The sequence below is a fragment of the Anoplopoma fimbria genome, chromosome 9, assembly GCF_027596085.1.
Source record: "Anoplopoma fimbria isolate UVic2021 breed Golden Eagle Sablefish chromosome 9, Afim_UVic_2022, whole genome shotgun sequence".
Taxonomy (NCBI): Eukaryota; Metazoa; Chordata; class Actinopteri; order Perciformes; family Anoplopomatidae; genus Anoplopoma; species Anoplopoma fimbria.
In genome coordinates this window covers 25804253-25825624 of record NC_072457.1, presented here as the reverse complement: position 1 = coordinate 25825624, position 21372 = coordinate 25804253, and the positions used below count along the sequence as shown (strand labels likewise).

The 21372-nt window shown below is 43.4% G+C and overlaps 1 protein-coding gene across 4 annotated transcripts in view; it reads left to right on the top strand.

Moving 5' to 3' along the window:
• Positions 1 to 21372, top strand: part of add3a (adducin 3 (gamma) a) — a 95911-nt gene that overhangs the window by 27917 nt on the left and 46622 nt on the right. For 2 of the 4 annotated variants that reach the window (XM_054603910.1, XM_054603909.1), the window contains exon 1: positions 994 to 1121. The exons of the other annotated variants lie outside the window; for them this stretch is intronic. The gene's annotated coding sequence lies outside the window, so the exon portion shown is untranslated. Of the gene's footprint in view, positions 1 to 993; positions 1122 to 21372 lie in introns of those variants that run through there. 4 annotated transcript variants of the gene reach the window in all.

The following is a 21372-nucleotide window of genomic DNA, read 5'->3' as shown; positions in this document are numbered from 1 at the left end:
GTGATTAATTGCACAGTCCTATAATGGAGAGCTGTGTGCCTGAATGCAAATGAGCTGTTTTCCCTCTATATGCTAAGCTAAGCTAACCGTCAGCTGGCTCTCCCTTCATAGTTAGCAACATGGCATGAGAGTGGAATCAAACTTTTCTTCCGACTCTCTGCAAGATGGTGAATACGCATTCAAAATACTGTTCCTTTTAAAGGGATAGTGGCTGTGTTTTATTCAAATCCCCCTTATTGTCAATACTAACACTTCCCTCCTCTCCTGGTGGAATTCTCCTCCAAACTCTTTTGTGCGGAGGTGAGATTCCTCACATGAAGAGGTTGTTAAGCTGCTATCGGGGAAAGTGTTGGATGGAGGAATAATGGAGAGGGAGGGACTACTTTAGCAGAGGGAAAGGAGGGGCAAGGCTCTTTGGTCAGAACTTTTCTGAAAGAAACTTTGGCATTTTTCTTTTTTGTCCCGCCGAGAAAAATCGAGCAACAATGATATGGAAGGAGAGAATAAATTTAATCTTTAAAGCTTTGATCTCAAAAGAAAGGAGGAGGTGGATAAGAAGGTTTAGGGAGGTTAAGAGGGAATGGGAGGAAGAAAAGGAGAGGAGAATGAATCCAATAAGGGTTTCTACTTCTGAAAATCTTTTGAAGGTCTACAAATGATCTCTAAAGCACCATGAGGGGTGGATTTGAATCTAGTTTGACCCTCCCCCCCTTCTTCTCCCCTCTTCACCACCACCATCATCACCCCACTGATTTCACAGCTCCCCCCCCACCCGTGCATGCTGGCTAGTCGTCTGCAGCTCGTGCAGAAGATAAGTTGTGTTTGCTATCAGTGTGGCAGATTTGGCAGAGCGGCTTCCTGCTTCAGTGGGGAAGGAAGAGCACTGAAGGAGGGGGGGAAAAAGGAGATACTGTAGGAGGAGGAGCGTGAAGGACAGAGGGCAGCGGGAGCAACAGTTTTACACTGCATGCAGCTACAATGGGAGAGGCGTGTTAGAGAGAGAGAGAGAGAGAGAGAGAGAGAGCAATACAGAGAGAGGACTCGCTGCAGTGCAGGTGGATCACAACTGAAGAGGAAGGTTCAGAGGCAGCAGTGTAACTCTAACTGGCTTTTATCAGCAGGTTTGTTGTGCAATTTCTTTACAATGCTGGCTGATTGTTGCATGGTGTGTGTGTGTGTGTGTGTGTGTGTGTGTGTGTGTGTGTGTGTGTGTGTGTGTGTGTGTGTGTGTGTGTGTGTGTGTGTGTGTGTGTGTGTGTGTGTGTGTGTGTGTGTGTGTGTGTGTGTGTGTGACCGACATAATGGATGCAGTGTTCTCCACCATCAAGGCTGCTGCTATCTCACTGCTGTCTACTCTTGTTGCCGCTGTGCCCTTGTGAACATTTCCTAGAGCTGTTAGTACCGAGGAAAGGAACACAAATCTGTGATAAACTCACACGTGAATTGTATTTTTCTTGCTTTCTCATGTCTGAAAAGTTCAGGCTAGATGAGAGAACTTCTAAGCCGGGAACAGAGTAGAAAAAGAAAAAAAACCCCATCTTTCTCCTTTGGTTGCTTCATGCTGAATGAAATAGCAGAGGGCCTCTTCCCTCCTTTCAGATTGCTTTCACTTTGGAGAAGAATGGAGCCAGGAGCTGTGAATGGGCCGAGATGGCTTTTCTGTGTGCAGAGGAGAGGTGCCGCCCTCTCAAGTGTCAGCGTGCTCAGTGTGTTGCTGGTGGGGGTTAGGTTCATGTGCTCGTAGTTTATAGAGCGGGGCTGGGCTTCATGCGTCTGGGCCACTGATAAGAGACCAGCTATTGCCTATATAGTACTCCACTTTTTATAACTTTTAAGAGTTGATTATTTCTAATGTTTCTTTCCTCGTCTTATGACTCCTATCCGGCTCTTCGACCCTTCAGGGGAGAGGCGGAGTGATACAGTCAACTGCTTTCTGGGTTCTCATCTTTTCATTGGTGTCCATTTCCCATTGGCTGAACAGTGATAAGGAGCTGTTTGGAGCTGCTCGTTTCTATTTCTGGCTGTTGTTTTCTGGGTCTTCCTATGAAAGGCCCCCTTTCATGGTCCGAGAGCTGACTGAAAGATGGGAAGGTCTGTGGTCTGGTTGCTCTTAACACGTGGTGTTATGTGTTTACCAGCATTAAATGGGTTGCTAACATCACTTTGTTTGGGTTCATATCGCTTGGGGTGATTGGCATGATCGAGGTTATGGAGCATACCAATTTGTTTTTATTTTCTCTTCATGAGTAGCTAAACCCCAAACAACTTTTCTTTACCCAATATATATGGGTATTTAGTGGTGTCGTTGAGGTATTCAGGTCCAGATCTTGGTAATTTAGTGCAAAGTATTAGAATTTTACATATTTTGTCATAAATGTACATTATGACTGCCCTTTACTGGTTAAAATCTGGCTATTGCAGTTGAATTTAGCTATTGGCTGCTCTTTAGTCAGGTAAGATGAATGGTGGCAGCTTTTCGTCACCACCGACTAAATGTTAATGAAGCATTGACCAAGCCCAGCAGTTAATTTGGTGCTATTTATGTAACTGTAGCATGAAAGCATGGTAAGATGAACATGTTAGCTAGCTCAGTAGCCAACCGCTAAATTAATAAAATTGAACAACTTAATGCTTTATCCACACACTTTGGTCACAGCGTAGGAAAGTAAATGGCTATCGCCAGATAATCATTAACATTGATTCACCAGATTTCCACCACAGAGGACATCATTTATTGTGCTGCAATTGGTTTTGAGGTTGGGTTAAAATTTCAACACATTATCACCAGAAATCAAATCGCGTCCATAAAGAAATTAACACTGCAGCGTTTGTATATTTCCTCATGCCTCACTGTTCCACAGACGAGCACGACTGAAATCATTTTCCAGCTGCTCGCAAATAAAACTGACTTGCTGTCAAGCTCCTCTGCTCAGCGCTGAAGTGTTGAAGTGTGATGGATTCACATCAGTGACACTGACACCTGCGTCCATGGTGCTGCCTCCTGAAGGCACTGACCTCCTCTGAGACACACACACACACACACACACACACACACACACACACACACACACACACACACACACACACACACACACACACACACACACGCACACACGCAATTTCCTCCTTTACTGTTTCATGTCGGTTGTCTTCACCAGGGTGCACATTTCTTTAAAACAGAGGTCCTCTGAGATTATTATTGATTACACAATATAAAAATTGGGTTTATTAATGCTAAAGAAAGTTGCAGATTGTGTGTAAAACGTTCCATTTTTTAAAATTGTTTAATTTTGTTGAATGTGTAAGCTATGTTGGATGTTGCTCTTGCTGAAAAGTAGATTACGTCACACTTTTCATAATGCTCAAAATGCCTCAAAACTCTTGATAAAGACAATTGTGCCGGTTAGTTTAGGTGCAGTTCCAGTTTCTGATATTCCTGATTTGCCCATGTTTTTTTTTCCCTTAACTTTACCAAGATGTAGTGTATCTTGCTTTGAGATTCTACCCTCTCTGTAGAGGGGGCCTATAATCTGCATACACATCCTGCTTCCATGGCACTCGCTGCCATGGCGATGGCCTCAGTACTTGTGACGAATCCTGAATCCTCAAATCAAATATTTGTCCACAGTTCCTTTGCACAGAAGTAATAAAACAGGACCTTTTGCATCGGGCTTTGTTTGGTCTTCATCTTTTGGCCGTTCCCTGAGGTTTCCTCATTGTTTCAGGAATGACTCTGTGTGCCGAGGCCCTTGAAGAAAATATTGCTGCCTCAGGCCGAATGATTTGCGGTCCTGCTGGCCTTGATTTCCTCTCCCCGGGCTAATGTGCATTCATCTGAACTCAGCACCACATGCCTGCTCTCCGGTCAAGGTTTTAAAGCTATATCTTTGTGTTACATTGAGACAGATTTCTCAGTGATGTATGTGAGTTATTGTACTTCAACCTTGGACATGTAGTTCGATATCATTTATAAAGAAGCTAAAAGAGGTTTTACGTTCCCCCCACGCTGAGGCCGAGGAGGTGAAGTATTGTCCCGCTGTCTCAATCAACCACAGTGACCCAAGCACCTCTCCAGTTCCTCTCCTTATGTTTCCACTTTAGAAGGGTTGATATAGTGTGTGCGTGTGTGCGTGTGCGTGTGTGTGTGTGTGTGTGTGTGTGTGTGTGTGTGTGTGTGTGTGTGTGTGTGTCACACAGAGACTGGAAAGGGGGTGTCTTATCGTCCAAGAAATGGGTGTTACTCTTCTTTCTATCGTGTGTTGTAAATCACTGGTTAAATGTGTGTGTGTGTGTGTGTGTGTGTGTGTGTGTGTGTGTGTGTGTGTGTGTGTGTGTGTGTGTGTGTGTGTGTGTGTGTGTGTGTGTGTGTGTGTGTGTGTGTGTGTGTGTGTGTGTGTGTGTGTGTGTGTTGTGTGTTAAATAGCTTGGCTCGCCGGCCTGCGATTATGTCATACAGCATGGGTTCCAGCTGTACGAGTCAGCTGCCTTTAATTTAGTTCCCCAACTACAGTGTTTGTGTGTGTGTGTGTGTGTGTGAAAACTGTATGTTTTAAATAAGAGCTTAATTGTTTGTATAAAAGTGTACACAAACTCAATAAACTCTGTGGAGCATCACCTGTTGGCCCGCAGAGCAAAGAGGCCGTTGCTGTCAGATTCTGTCTGGTGAAGCCTTTTTGATGATGGTTAGGATTGAACTCTGCGGTCCAGCTCTATGTTAAAGCAAATGTTTTTGGGCTGGGCGCCACTGAGGGGCTTTGACAAAGGACTGTACACATTTTAGCTTAAATGCAAGGTTAACACGCTTGCATTTGAAGCAGTATGAACCAGTTATGCCAAATGGACATTTCATTTTACAGTCAAGGTTATTTTATTTAGTAAACACTGGGTTCCTTTTAAAGTTTGATACTCCAATGGACAACTGATCCTCAATTTCCTTCAGTTTTAAAATCATATCTGGTGTTTTGTTGACATAGGCTGATTAACTTGCTGTTGTCCTCCCCCACAGACGGTTTAACTGTCATGTTACTTCATCAGATTCTTGGAAATGGCTCCAATAAAAGGAGGATTGATGCTGTGTGTGATGATTGGTTGTTTGATTTACCAAGGATATTGCTGCAATAAATGTCCATGTCTGGGAGGGCATTGTATTCTTACTATCAACTTCTCCGTTAAATCCCAATAGAAGTGTCTGACACGGTCTCGCTCTTCTCTTTGCCCAGCAGTGGTTAGACCTTTCTGACCCCGGTCGGCCTTGGCCGCAATGCTTTGAGGCTTGCAGTTTGAAACCAATAACATTTTGAACTCCTCCAAACCTTTTTATAGGCTGCTCTGGCCGGGTCAGAGGTCATGGGAAAGCTTTGCTCAACCTGTCTTCACCAGATCGGCAAGAAACTGCTGCCATGTTCCTCTCTGGACTCGTCACTATAATTTGGATTTCACAAATATTTCTAGAAGATGACGAACAAACGAATCTTTATGCACTTGTTAGACTTTCTGTAGATGCTCGATAAACTGTTAATGTAACTTATGACCTGGTTTATGTTGCTTGACAATCACCCTTCTTAGGATGAAATATTATTTCTTTAAACTTCTTTAAAAAAGGGGTGAATACAATTAGTCACATTGCCTGTAAAGCGTGCTCAGGATACTATCACTAACTGAATGCTGCAAGATGCTTTGAGTAAAAGTTTCCACCAGATGAAACATTGGGCAAAATTCACCAAAAACCACAAGATGACTCAGGCCTTGGGGACACGATGCAACAGGACGTTTCTCCCCGAGCAGTTATGACCAACCTTTAATTTTCCATCATGCTTCGGTTCCCTTTTGGGCTCATGTCATTCACTTTGGTTTATTCCCATCTGCAAATACTGTGCACTCATTTACTGTGTCAACTTTGACGAACATTTCTATCTGCAGACGTCTGAATGTTGTTTGCATCTGATAAGTACAGTTTGTGCTCAGTTTCCATTTTGTCAAGGACAGCCTCCCTCCCTGTCTTGGCAGTGATGCTAGCAGATTGGTGCAGAGTCACAGGGACTATCATGTGTCTTGCACCAGATCAGCTGTTCCTATGGAGGAATGTCAGGGTTTTTTTTTTTTTTGCACAAAACAAACATCCGCCTTTTAGTAATAGTAAACAGTAAACAGTAATAAACCACTCAGCATCCAACTGAACCCATTCTTGGTTGTTCTGTAGCTGTTGTTAGTGGAAATTGGCTGTTTAAAATGTGTTTTATGAGTTTTTTTTATTGTATTGTTTAATGCCCCATTGATTCCCAACTGCTAACAAATGCAAGGGAATGGGTGCTTATTTATTCTTATACCTGTGCTAACGCATAGTAAAGTAAAGACTTCTGTAATTCTGCATTCTGCTTTGAAAGAAGAGGGGAAGCCTGGAAAGTGAGAATCACAATGAAAGGGTAAAACTTTTTAATAAAAAGTTCCAGATTTGCATTTGCAACTCTGTGAAATGTGAGGTGTAGTAGGTTGAGGAATTATCAAAGGAAGAATGGCGCGTACCTGTCGGAGGATGTTGCTTTGTTCCTCTCGGCCTCGTGACTTTCTACATAACTAAGAATCACACCAACCAACCAGCACAAACACATTTGACGTCCCTGGGATTCACTGCAAACGAATACAGAACCTTTTTTTTTTCTTCTAAAGTCCCTAAAACAATGACTTCATCATTCAGTTGGAATCTTTTCAGTCCTGGCAAATGTTGACTCTGTTGGTGAGTGGGCTGAACACACAACCTCCCAATTTCCCCTTAAATCCCGTTCTCCTCTTTTCCTTTTTTTTTTTCTTTCTATCATTTTCTTTCCTCCCTCCTTTTTTAACCAAAACCTGGAATCATTTACAAAGTCGGGATGGGTTTTTTCTCCCGTCCAGAAGTTGATATGTGAGTAGGGTTCAGCGAGGAGGGAATCCAGTTTGACGTCCCACACCTCCCATCAAGGGAATTGCATCAGAGTGAGGCTGGAGAGCTCAATGCTGGAACCAGCTGTGGTTTGATGTTAAAACCAAACCTAGTTACCAAAGCAGAGCTTGTGTTTACTACAGTCACAGTCTTTTTAACAATTAAAGTCTCCTAAGTGCTGGAATATACGTCAGTCGTGTTGGCGTAGACACATTGCATGAGACCGATAATGTTGGACGTCAGAGCGCCTTCTAGTGACCCACAGAGGTACTGCCAGATGGTTCGATTAAATTAAGGAAATACATTATTTTGGTGATTTACAAAGATGCTTATTTTAACATCTAAATGTGCTAACAAATTCACAAAAAGAAGTCAAATTAAAAATGCATAATTTTAATCAGTTAGAGACAAACGCTTTTTTTTTAACTTTTAGCTAGCTAACGTTCCCTCGGATGTAGTGACATAAAAAGTATACGTTTTGAGTAGACGATGGGATGTGGGAGACAACTTGTGCCAGTAAAAGCTCCAAAGCGTCTGGTGAGAAAATATGACCCTGAATACATTATATTTGGATTATAATGGCAGGCAGTGATGGGTGAGGGTAAGCAGTATATTTATTTTGGTCATTACAGCACCACAGACAGTGGGATAACACATGTTTACAGCCCAGTTTATTGCTTCTCTTCTTTTTTTTTGTCAATTATATGTGACGGTCGTTTTTTGAGGAAATCAAATCTTAATCATTCGTCATTCACGGTGCTTTTCAAAGGGAAAGAAATAAGAGACATTCCCATGTTTCACTTCTAAGCTTTATCCTCTTTTTGTCTCTGTGGATCCTGTTAAGACTTTCCTTTTCTCTCGTCTGCTACATCTGTCACACAAACTGGATTAGAGCTAGGAGACGGCTAGCTTGTACTTTGATTGTAGTTTTCTCTTCCTGATCTGCCTAATCTGGTTTACCGGAAAATCTGCTGATTTGATACGTCCAGACTCTTTGTGGTTGTCTGTACCTTTTGTTCTTCTTCTTCCTCTGTGAGGGAGTTTTAAAGTCAGAATGTACCTGCATTTCTCACTCTGTGACAACTACAGGAAAAGGGGGGATAATAAAAGGGCTTAAATGTTTTACAGTTCAGATACACTCACAGTGGATTTACTGGAACAGACAAATCTCTTGATTGTGTTGAGCCATAAAGCTCTAACATCACAACTTTGAGGGGAGTTCTGTGCATCCACTCTCCAAGGCCTGCTAATCATTGTGGGCTTAAAGTTGGAGAACACAGCCCAGATTCCTCACGCATGACGGAGGACCGGGGTCCAACGAGGGGAAAAGAGGGAGAGAAACGAAATCCGCAAGCAAGTGAGCCTCCTGAGTTTGTTCAAGACAGAGTGACGTATCGATTTCATGGGTCGGGGGTCGCAATCGTGTAGATGAAACGAGCAGAACTGCAGATTGAGAAGTGGGGTGGGAGGTCAAACAAGCCACATGTACTGAGAAAAAGGCCAGTTACATGGAGGGAGAAGAGAGTAGGGAGCCTGAGTAGATGGGAGGAGGTGGTATTAATCTCTGTTGTTTTCCCTTCGTATTGTCATTTCCTCTGCAGCTGGTCCCGGGTTGAGAGGGAAAGAAAAACACAACGGAGGAGATCAGAAATCTAAACAGTGGTCCTGCCAGTTGGCTGGGTGTTCCCCCACCGCTGACACATCTGTAATAAAACACATAGTCTGATTTCGTAATGATCTGCTAATGAAGGGGAAGAGGGGGCTATGCAGGTTAAAAAATTCACAGATGTAAAGCTTTTAAAAGCGTTTAAAAAAAAAAAAAATCTCTGTAGTTAGGATTCAGAGTTCAAAACAAGTTCAAAACTGATATTTTGGTACAAAGAAATCATATTAACAGTTGGGTCAGGAATTGGATCACCATAGTTTTCAACAGACTGTTTACTTAGTTCCGTCTTTAGTTTCTCTGTTTCTTAAATAGGCCAAACATTTGGTGTGATGAGTTATTCCACAGATGTATTGCCCGGCCTTGGCTATTAACAGAGACCAATCCCTTGTCTTCTCTCAGGTCAGGTCAGTGGAGCCTGACCTGACAGTCTGTGGGTCACGGCCCCATTAAAACACACTCCCAACCAGTCTTTTCCCACCTGACAGTGAGTTTCTCCTGGACGTCATACAAACATACGCTCATGGACGGTCATGCGTGCACTCTTACACACCAGAGACTTTCCAGCACCGGGGAAAAGTGATTTGTTTGGGATACCCGCTGCATTTCATACTATACGCGACTTTGATCAGTTCTCCTGTTGCGTCACAATAAAAACCCTCCGTTGCCTAAGCACACTGTGTTTGCTCTATATCGAGGCCCACGGTGCTGAACACGCCACTATGCATTTAATGCATGCTTTATCGAGTCAGCGCGATGGGGCATTCAAGCTCCAACTCTACCCCTGGTCATTATAGGTGCCAATGTAGTGTTTGTGTTTGTGTGTAATCTGCATATTACAGTTAATTTGGCATCGTGCTTCCCACCAATAAAGCATTTTTGGTAAATATTTTTATTTTATTCAACTTTAAGTCAAATAGGTAGGACTCTAAGATTTATGTCTTTTTTGTTTAAAGTTTTATTTAGCATTTTAACATCTGATTTTTTTTTCTATCTCGCTTCTGGCTTGAGAAACTCTGTCCAAGCTGCTCAGCTCTTCAAAGGATGCCACTTGGCTCAGGCTCACAAAGCTCGTCATCAGTGCCGCCAACAGCGGCTCGTCCAGAGTCCACTGTTCCTCTCATGCTGACTGGGGTTTGGCAGGTAAAGCAGTCGAAGTTATGGAAGTCATTAAAATTCCACGGGAACATGTGGACGCTTGTTTATTTTTCCGCCCAGAGAGGGAGGGTGGAGAGCTGCCAACACGCTGGACTGTCCTTCTCTCAGCAAGAAGGAGAGTGGACAAAGTGTGTGAGAGAGAAGAAGGACCTGATGGAGGACCTGATGGAGGACGAAGGAGACGAAAGACAGATGAGGGGAGGACTGAGTGAAACAGAGGACAGACGGGCGGAGGGACACAGAGGATGGAGGGATGAATGGAGTCCGAGGAGGGGGAGAGGCAGACACCCTCTGTTGGACGCCGAACAAAGAGTCGGACAAATGAACGTTGAGGTTTTAGCGAGCCGCACAGGAAGCAGATTAGAGACGGGTGGATTGTCACAGCGGCTGGAGGTGGAAGAGAGGAGTTTAGGGAGAGAAGGACAGAAGTATAAAACTACATTTTGTCCAACTGACAAGTGACATTTAGACAAAAATGTCATAGAAATATACTAGAAGTTTACTATTTTTTTTTATTGGTTTGATTAAAGCAATTGACAAGAGAGCAAAATACGACCTCCGTTAGTGTTAGCTGTTAGCTCTGCGATTACTCTGAGCAGCAGATTAGGAATCAATTACACTATAAGAAGGGTCTGATTAAGTTAGTTGTTCTAAATGGTTTAATGGTTGTTACTCAGATGTGACAGATTTCAAGCTTTTATGTCTTCTTCTCACATGCTGCACATGGGTGTAAATGCGTGCGGTAAAAAATCTTTAAGATGAGACCGGTTTCAATTTCAATCTCTAGTTGTGGATTTGTTTCCAGCACTGTCTATCAAACCACTGAGGCTTTAGTACAGACAGAAGCAGCTAATCAGACCATTCGATCATCCCCCCCCCCCCACTGTCCTCTGTTAAAGCTATCCTGCAATGTCGGCCGGTCCTCTGATGGCATCTCATTTTCTGTGATTTTTTTCTTAGTTCCTCCATATGTGACACACGTTCATGCTTTACATCAACGAGCCATAAATCCTCCTCGCCTTCATCTTCAATGTTCAGCTGTGACGGTGGGCGTTTTCCTCTGATTGTTTAAACAGAGGGGGGGGACTTGAAAGGGGTATTAATGTGGTTTTACCCCACGGAAACTAACTCTTTAATAAAAAAAGGGTGCACGTGTGAGAGTGTGTGTGGAGGCAATAATCAGAAATAACGAGTCTGTCTGTTCCATTAGGCGCCTTGTAAACCGAGTCAGCGCACCGCCTCAACTTTAAAGCACTATTCTCCTTTTTCATGTCTGCTGATGATATTCTGCTAACCATCTGATCTGACAGAAGCTTGATAGTAGGAAAAACTTAGGCTGAGGCAAACTGGTGTGTTGCCCATTCATCTTTCCGTCACCTTTTATCTAAAAAAACAATAATTCTGGATGAGGATATTGTAAGACGGACAGAAGGGAGTTGTGGAATTTCTCAGTCCACGTCTTCAGTATCGCCTCGCGCAGCTCAAAAATGATACTCCCCTCATCGTGGTCCAGGAGATATTTCAGCAACAGGCATCAGTGAGCTCACTCTCCACCTCCATTTTTCTCCTTTCCTTTCTCCACTTCCCTGTGTTTGATCATGCTAAATGGAACTGACACTGCCATGAAGGCCCTGGAGGTGATCCTCACATTTACCTGCCCGGCCGACAAATCGTTGGCTAATTGAGGCGTAACCCGAGACCCTGCGTCTCCCTCTAGAAAGGCTGTGGCCTTTGACATGGATCCAACTGTGGGATCACATGTCTGTGATGCCAATTTAAATCATTACTTAGCATGTCTGAAAGCTGACGTGACATCAGTACTTTGGGTCAGAAGCATTCCAAAGGTTGCTTTAGTTACCAGAGACACAAAGTAGATATGACAGCGGGATAGTGTACGTTAAGGTTATTACTTGAAGACTAATGCCATGGATTTGTTGGGGTTCTGGTTTCATAAGCAACTCTTGAAAAACCATATGAACAAAAATTCCACTCCAAAGTTGTATGAAGTCAAAGAGGAAGGTGCCCAGTTTGAAATCACAGCATGCTTCATTGGGTTTGGATTAAAGTTGAAGAAGATTCATTATATGTACATCGTGTAGGTGCAAAGCTATCAGAAAAAAACAGAGGGAATAAGGAATTTATTAATGACTAGGATCCTCCTCAGGTCAGAATGTTTGAAAATTGGAAATGGCACCCATAATTGATGCACAGTGACATGCTGTAGTACCTAGTAACCATTAGCCTGCAGGAGTTGTTTTTGAAGTTTTTGAAGGTTGAAAAGATAATCCCTTGTGCTTAATGATCCGTCATCTGTTGCGTAATCCTGCTTTGAGACATCTTTTAGATTTCAGTCATTAGATCTTTGGTATGCGCCTTCGTCAGTCTCACGTTGACAGTGACGCGTGTGATGGCGGTACAGGCTGCAGGTCGGCAGTGGAGAAAAGATCCTCCTGTCAAGATGCCAAATAGATAAGAGAGCAAGGCGACGTTTGAGAAGTGTTTGTTTATTGAACGGCTAACTGTACAGACAATCCTCACTAAGCCTGGATTGGGGTTTTACTGTTTGTCACCATCTTGGAAAAATGAAGCAACCACGCTCTAAAGCAGGGGTGTCCAAACTACGGCCCGCGGGCCAACTGCGCTACAAATTCTAAAAACATAATGGAATATGGCCCACACATGAAACTTGCACTTAATGCTGCATTCACACCAAAAGCGAAGTGAATATTTTGCGCGTCTAGTTTACATGTAAAGTCAATGCACAGACGCGAATATTTGCGAGTAGATGCGAACTCGAGCCTGGCGGCGCGAATCAGGTGAAATATTCGCGGGACGCTGTGTTGCGACAGCCAATCAGCGTTGAGCTTCTCCTCCTGTCACTCTGTCATCGATCAGCCAATCAGCGTTGAGCTTCTCCTCCTGTCACTCTGTCATCGATCAGCCAATCAGCGTTGAGCTTCTCCTCATCGGTCCGAGCTCCGTTCACAAAACAGGCATTTTAAAAGTGATGTCCTTCTCCTCCTGCAGAGAGAACTAACAAAACATGAATTCTGACTTTTTACAAACCACCATCATTATGTTGTTATTTCAGCGTCCCTTTTTGTACATTTATTGCAATTAAATCACAGTAAAATTGTTGATTTTCGGTTCATACGGCTCGAATAAATCCACAGATGATGTTATGAACTCAGACAAGACGGCGTTTAGTTTTTCCAGGATATCTGGGACTGCCACAACAAGTAGAAAGCAGAACTAGTATTTATTTATTGCATGGTTGATGGTGAAATAAATGGATTTGTTGACAGAGGTTTCCATGGAGATAAGCCCCGCCCCCTCTCCGGCGCGTCTAGCGCGAAAGACGCGAATAAACACAAACGGATGACCTAGAATGGCAGAACCAAAGAAACGCAAGATAGCAAGTGAATGCCGAAAATTTCAGACACGGTGGGAAAATGCATAATTTACCAGCATTTGATTGATTTTGTTAACTTTAATACACTAGAGGTGAGGCGATATACCTCACCTCTAGTGAGTGGCCCAGCCTTTTGTATATTTTTCTATATGTGGCCCTCAGTGAAAAAAGTTTGGACACCCCTGCTCTAAAGCATAACTGCGTTTAATCTATTCTTATTAAAAACAAATATTTTTGAATTGCCACCAGTTTTTTATCTTATGTTAAAAGTGCATCTAGCTGTAAAAGCCCAAAGTTTCCCAAATCACTTCAGTATAGTCAGGAACTCTCAGGGAATATTAACTTTAGCCCTCAGCTGTGCCGATTGTCGGTTGCGTCAAAGTTTTCCTTCCTGATTGCATCACAAGGTCTCGGTCTCCGTGGCGACTGTGAGTCATGTAACACACTGGCTGTCAGGAACAATAAGCTGTCACAATGACAACCCTGCTTCTCTTTGGATATTCTCTAAGCTCTTCCTGACTGGGAAAGGTGTGTGTGTGTGTGTGTGTGTGTGTGTGTGTGTGTGTGTGTGTGTGTGTGTGTGTGTGTGTGTGTGTGTGTGTGTGTGTGTGTGTGTGTGTGTGTGTGTGTGTGTGTGTGTGTGTGTGTGTGTGTGTGTGTGTGTGTGTGTGCGTGTGTGTGTGTGTGTGTGAGTGTGAGGAAACAGCTGGACATGCATGTACAAACATACACAGAAACGATCATCCACATCCGTAACAGTTGCTGATGAGGTCATTTATACGTTTGTGCAGAAATGTGTTTGGTGCCTTTTTAAAATTGTATCGCAGTGTAGCATTTTATTATTCATTCATCGTCATAGACACTGACAGAGTAATGATCCTGGTTATGAGAGAATTGTAATTTTATAGTATTTATGACAAAGTTTCCCTAAAGGTGTAAATAATTCTCGACTATATCTCTATTATTCCCTCTTTCCTTAGCACCTTCTTTAGCATTACATTTCTTGCTCAATAAAACTTAATTCTGGTTTAGAGCCTTAGCAATGATGCGAATGATTTCTATATATTTCACCTGGTGGAAAGACAAAGAGAGCATGAACCATGGGGGAAAGGAACAGATAATGCCGAAGGAGAAGGCAAAGGAGATCAATGGAGAGAGTAGAAAGGATATGAAAGAGTAGAGAGGCCAGAGGAGGGATCTATGAGGCCCAGGCTCTGGAGCATTTTCTCCTCCTTGGTGGTCTAATTATCTACAGTCTGTATGTCAGTGAAGCTTCCACTATCATCAGGAGGGACGCTGATAATTTGCCTCATTGAGGTTCATCTGGAGCTCTGATGTACTGGAGTCCATGACTGAAATCTCTGCTTCAGCGTGAGCCCCAAATGGTTGAGAAGAATTCTCTACAGTCAATGAAATGAAGTATACTCACCCGGCGGTCAGAGACATCAGGACTCGCACAACTGCACGTGAATGCATGCACTACAAAGACACAGACACACACACACACACACACACACACACACACACACACACACACACACACACACACACACTGGTTTCAGCAGAAAGTTGACTTCTGGCGAGGTGCCACTGTCCCCCTGCTGGACCCCACATCCTGACAGGAAGCTTGTCCTTCCTTCACACACATACACACACACACACACATGTGTATGCGTGACTGTCCCAGAGGGAGAGAGTCATTGGAACACTGCAGGCTACACATTTGGACAACGACAAAACAAGAGTGATAAGACCACAAATAGAGGGAAATGGATCCTTAATTACTCCAGGACCCTTTAATAGAGAGCATGCATCCTACGTTGAGGGCCTGGCATCCCAAAAGCATCTTTATTATTGGCATTATTGGCTTTAACCAGAACTAATATGCTCAGTGTTCCAAGATGACTCTGGGAAGCAGATTTACAAAGAAGCTGGAAACCAATTTAATCAGCTTTAGAAATAATACTTTATTTAAGCATTTGCTGGCCTCCAGTGATTTTGCTACAGTGATGTAGAGGTGAACTCAGGATGTGGTCGGTGCACGCTGACATCATCACCGTTGGGTGTAGTTACAGGTTCCATAGACTTGAGACTGACACCCAGAAGAAGACAGTGAAACAATGCTCTTCATCTCTGGGTCAAGGAACTTGTCATATGTCTGATGAAGTGATGTCACTCTTCGGTTTTAAGGTCGCAACTGACACTTATCTTTTGTATTTATTGTTTTGTACACAATGAAAGTAAACCGTTAAAATAAAATAAATATTGGATATTTAATGATAAGATGCCATGTTGCAGCATTCATCTCAACGACAAGCACACAGTTACTACAAGCACCAGCTAAAATGACATCTATCTTCCTCAAAGCTGAAATTCTTCTTTCTTCTGGCGTGTTTGCTCGACTCTCCATGACAGCGAAGCTCAGTGAGTTGATTGTTGATGAGGCGAGGAAGGACCCATGGGGGGGGGCAGGGGGGGCAGCGGGCGGGGGCAGCGGGCAGCAAGATGCCCGACTTCCTGGATGTCATCAGCATCGGTTTCGGCCACTTTCCTTCCCATGATGGATGCTTTGTATGGGTTTGTGTCCCAACCCCTGAGGCTCGACCCTGACAGGCCCGGAAACATGGAGGGGCTCGCTCAAACACATACACGCGCACACACACACACACACACACACACACTCGTTGGAGGTTGTTTTCCCCTCCCGTTCTGACAGCGTGTCATTGAGCGGTCAGACGTGATAGAAAGGGTCAAAGCGCAGCACAGCTACAGTGACAGTGACTCACTGAGGAGAACTCTGCTGGTTTCCTTTCCTGTTGTGGGAGAGACATGCTGATATTTCCATTCGTATCAAACAAGAACTCATCAAAGCCCCCTGGACGATTTCCAGTCCGTGGAGACCACCCAATTCATAGTTCACATGGGTCCGTGCTGTAGGCCAGACAGTCTTGCCCAGAGAGCAGCAGCTTTTGGGATCGCTCACTGCTGTCAGTATTATTATTATTAATTTTTTTGGTAAAATTCGGTTTGTCACCCTGAACGTTTACGCTTTCTGGCGCTCCCCAGGTTTTTCGGTTAGTCAGCTAAAATGTCCGTTATGATCATGGTGGACTACTAACTTGATTGATTAATTATCTTTTTTATGATTAACAAGCTATTACACTACATTAGTGGTTACTGGCATTACAGTGACATTTCACCGTTCACCCTGTTAGAACACACAGCAGCTTGACATTTATTCAGTTTGACACTACTGAAATACCTCTTTTAATTTCTACTTGAGAAGCGGTGCTTTTTTTTTTTGTATTTCCACTGTCTGACCTGGTTAATATCTTCTTTATCCATGCAACCACAAAGCAGTGAAACACATCTACCTTCATGTGCTGCTTTAGTGGAATCTAACGCATAACCTTTCAGCAGCAACAGAAGAGTCCCAGCTTTCATCTCGGCAGGATGAACTTTGCGAAACACAAAGTGAAATGCCAAAAGTCCAAACGGTCACAGGTTTTTTTTCTACCAGCAAAACATCTAAATGCCAGTGTCTTTTTCATGGGGGCGTTGTCAACCTTGATTGACCTTGGAGGCCGCTAAGCCTCAATAGCCGGACTTCACTTTGAAACAAAGCTGCATGTCTACTGTTGGTTTGTTCCCATTGGTCGCTGTGTGCTCAGGCTGCGACCTGTGTGGTGGAACAACATAAGAGGCCCCTGAGATTCTGGTGGGATGAGATTATTTCACAATTCCTCTGTCTTCTTGTGAAATCAAGTTTATCCTAGTGACTACACAAGAGACTCTGGTTTTAGAAGTGAAGTTACCAAAGTTGAAGATGGATTTGGGAATATAAAGTTCAGGACCTTCATGGGCAGTGGATGGTCTTTCTTTTTGTCTCTGCTATGAATAAGACACAGAGCGAGCATAAAGTGAAGCACAATGAGCTGCAGTGTGACGTCCCTCTCTCTCACTTCCTATCTTAGTGGTTTGCCTCGTTTTCTCCATTTCTCCCTCTTTTCTGCAGGGGTGGGGTCACCTCATGCACGGACTGTTTGTTTGGAAGTTGCCTTAGTAACTCATGAGAGCGTGTGTGTGTGTGTGTGTGTGTGTGTGTGTGTGTGTGTGTGTGTGTGTGTGTGTGTGTGTGTGTGTGTGTGTGTGTGTGTGATGGGTGTGTGTGAGAGAGAGATGGGGCTGCAGTTCTGCTTCATGCTTAATGATCTCATCCAGACACAGACCCCGAAATTTCGAATCCGTCTGCTTCCTCGGATTGTGTAATGGATAGTCCCCGAACACACACACACACACACACACACACACACACACACACACACACACACACACACACACACAAAAGACAGCTCTCTGGCCGTCGCCCCTCAGTGTTGTGACTCATGGGTCCCTTAGCAACGAAAGTCCAACTCCATCCGACAAAAGGTCCATTACTTGAATTCTGGATAATTTCACTTCATATCATGCCTGATTGCGGAATTAGATTTATTTGATTCATACGTCTCTTTAGGAGAGGGGAAGGAAAGTTCACGAACTGACAGTGAACCCATCAACTTTACTTCTCTGAATGTGTTTCACGTTATTACAAAAATCACTCCTACTCCCACCTCATCACCTGCGGGTCAATCACGAGACATTCCTCAGCTGCTAATCCCTGATAGTGTGGAAATATAGAACGCAGCCCGGCTGTTGATGTGCTCTTATTACAGCTGAGAGTCGAGTCAAGTCGGGGGTGAAAATTCTTCTACGTGTGGAAAAGAATGCTGCTTTCCTTGAGGGGAAAAAGTTCTGCTCCATTAGACAAAGATTCCTGGAAGATTTCCCCTCAAAGCATAAACGCATAAAGACAGTTATTATAGTCCTCTGTTATTGATCCGCCATGTGACTGTGGTCGTCCACGAAAAAACAGGCCATATTCACTGTTAAACTGGCACATTGAGAAACAGCTTGATAAAGCTGTGAAAACCCACATCTGTTACATTTGGATAGCACATGACTACTGATCCTGTTATATACGAACTTTACAAGTCTGCTTTCAAATAGTAGGCATTTTCATAAATAACTGATTGGATTCAAGCCATTCCGTTTGAAAAGGTTGTAACCTCAAGTCAGGCAACATTGCACAGAAATCCACATAAGATACTACTGCTCTGCATGGATCATTTGCTTATCTGTTCCCACATGTCCGTTCAGGCAAAACGAGTGATTACCTGGTGTAGACGCGGGCTCAGATTGGTGTGGAGGGATTGGCACAGGAACCATTTGCCTTGGAAATGAACGGATAAGTGTTACGGCGCCGCAACGGTGCTTCCTTGAACTGCTTACTGCAGTTGTGTGTTTTCATTTGTCGGTTCTGGGAATGCCCCAGAACCGACAAATGAAAACACACAACTGCAGTAAGACAAACCTTTTATTATTTATGTGCTTCCCACATATTCATTCATTGCCCAACGTACAGAATGAACCCGTTAATTCCAAATGAATTATCTGTAATGCAGACACACACAGTCGATCTCGGTGCTTCACTCTGTATCTTTTGCCCGTGAGGCGGCCCAAAAAAAACAAACTTGATTATCTGTTGGAAATCCAGGACAGAAGTGTATTCTTGTCTTCCACTGCAGGGACTGTGTATAAGTGACTGCAGCATAGAGTGGGAACTCTCTTGAGGTTTTATAAATATAAAAAAAGGGTTAGAAAAGTTTCCTCGGTACAACTTTGTGCTTACAGCCAAAAAGAAAGTGACATTTTGGTTCGGGATCTGGATCACGTTGCTCAACATTTCTGATCCGCCTGACATTAGTCATACATGACTTAACAAGCAAAATGATTAACACATTAACATGTTTTTTTTTAATCAGAAAGTCCTAGTGGAGTTGAAAGGGAGGTAGCAAAAAAAAAGATACAGCCAGTACAGTCAAATATCTCAAATCTCACTACTTCTCTGCGTTATAAGTCAAATCATCAAATCTAAACACACAGACATGATGCACATATTTTTCGATACAGCATGGCTCTTTCCAAGGATATCATATATGTATATAGATCATATCACATCTCAGATGTTGATTAGGAATAAGAATTATGCTTTGAAATCGTAGGAAAAGAAACTCAAGAACTTGAAGGAGAATCAAGAAGTATCAAAATAATCCACTGATTGTTGCAGCCCTGTTTACTGGTGACAAGTTCAATTACATGAACTGAGTGACTAGCAAATGTTATTTAGGGTTAATGAGTACTGCTGTAAGTTACTGTCTCACTAAATGCTGCTGTGCCCTTGAGCAAAGGGACAGTGTTTTTATCAGTGGTCCGTAGTGCTGGTGTAGCTGAGGCTGTGTGTCTGAGTGACAGAGAGACTGACTGTCTAAGCTTGTGATTTGAATCTTAACCGGATATCGTGAAGACTTTTCCGAAGGGTTCTCGTTTGTAGAAACCATCAGGATGTAGTTATATAACGACAGCGGGGTCAACTGTGGTCAAAAGTGCGCCACGGCCGAAGCTGATTCAGCACGCGGCTCTCCTGTGAAAGCATATTGTGTTGTGTAGCCGTGGAGCAGCCTGGACGGCTCTGTTGTGTAGACTCAGGTCTGACTATGAAGTCAGCGTCCGGCGGTTGAGAACGTACGGTAGCAGTTAGCGGCTGTGGCGACCGGCAACCGATTGTTTCTGTGTGCGTGGTTAAAGCAACAGGGTCCTGTTAAACTGTGTCTCTGGCTCTGTCATTACCAGCTACAATCACAGGGGGATCAGCAGCCCGCAGGGTGTGTGTGTGTGTGTGTGTGTGTGTGTGTGTGTGTGCGTGTGCATCAGAGTTATTTACAACATTTCAGTGGGGGATTGTTTGTGTAATCCTTTGTGAATTGTCCTTAATTGCTCTAACATCAATGTCAGAATCCCTGAACTGAGCGAGCCCAATTAACTGAAATGAACCAATAACAAATGAGCCGTGTGACTTCTGCCTTCTGTAGCATGCTGTACAAATGCAGCAGTGGCTGTTATGAATCTTAAACCCGTGAATCACTCGTTTTTTTGAACTACAAATCTAAATCTCTCTTCACACTCACTAGCTCGTTTCAGCTTTTTACAAGAATTCTGATACGACTTTTACAAACATTTAAAAAAAACACACCCGACCAGTGCATTCTTAATGGCCAATTTACAGTGTCACAACAGATATACTACGCACTGCTAAACGGTAATGACCGATGCTGGTTGCACGGACAAAGACTTAGGACATGCATGCACACGGAAACATGTGTGCACACACATTCTCCAGATTTGAAGGTCGTCGCCTTCTTTCGTGCTACATGCACGGAGGCGTTGGAGGCCGCGGATGAAAGCGGGCGACCCCCTTCCTTTCACGGCTTTGATTCAGAGGAATTGGCCGGTGGGATGGAGTTGGAGCTACAAAGCACCTTTGTGTCTCCAAAAAGTTTGTGTGACTCGCAGTGCTTTGGCTTTCATGTCACGGTTTCATTGAAGACTCATGCAACCGGCTGCCAAGTGTGGACTTTGCGATGGACTTGGTTCTCATTGGCTTCAAAAATGTGACATCTGCTTTGAACTTTTGCAAAATTGTAGGAAGGTCAACCATGCCTTCAGAAAATGACCCACTTCTTTCCCTTTTTCTTCCTTTTATTTTTGACACTCATTATACATTTTGTATAGTAGAATAGATGTATTTATGGATCGAGTGTCAACATGAAAACTTACTGAACATAGAAATATGAAAACCTGTATTTATGGATCGAGTGTCAACATGAAAACTTACTGAACATAGAAATATGAAAACCTGTATTTACAACCAGAGGTCATGATGTTTTGTTCTCCTTTTCTGTTGACTCAAGGTGTGTTTTCTCTTTCGCATACACTTACCAACAGGGAGTGGAACAGGTGTGTGTGTGTGTGTGTGTGTGTGTGTGTGTGTGTGTGTGTGTGTGTGTGTGTGTGTGTGTGTGTGTGTGTGTGTGTGTGTGTGTGTGTGTGTGTGTGTGTGTGTGTGTGTGTTTTGTGTGTAGGCTCTGTTTAGAAAGGGTCTGGGGCCTCCACTTGTGATATGAAGCACAGATAAAGATGCAACATGAACACTAGGGTCGGGCCATCGTTTCTATTTTCATATCGTCCAAACGGAGTCAGGCTTCAAAAATCAATCACATCAAGTGACAAACTAAAATGGTTTCAGTGCTTATCAACTTATTCCCATGCTGTCGTTTGCTGCGA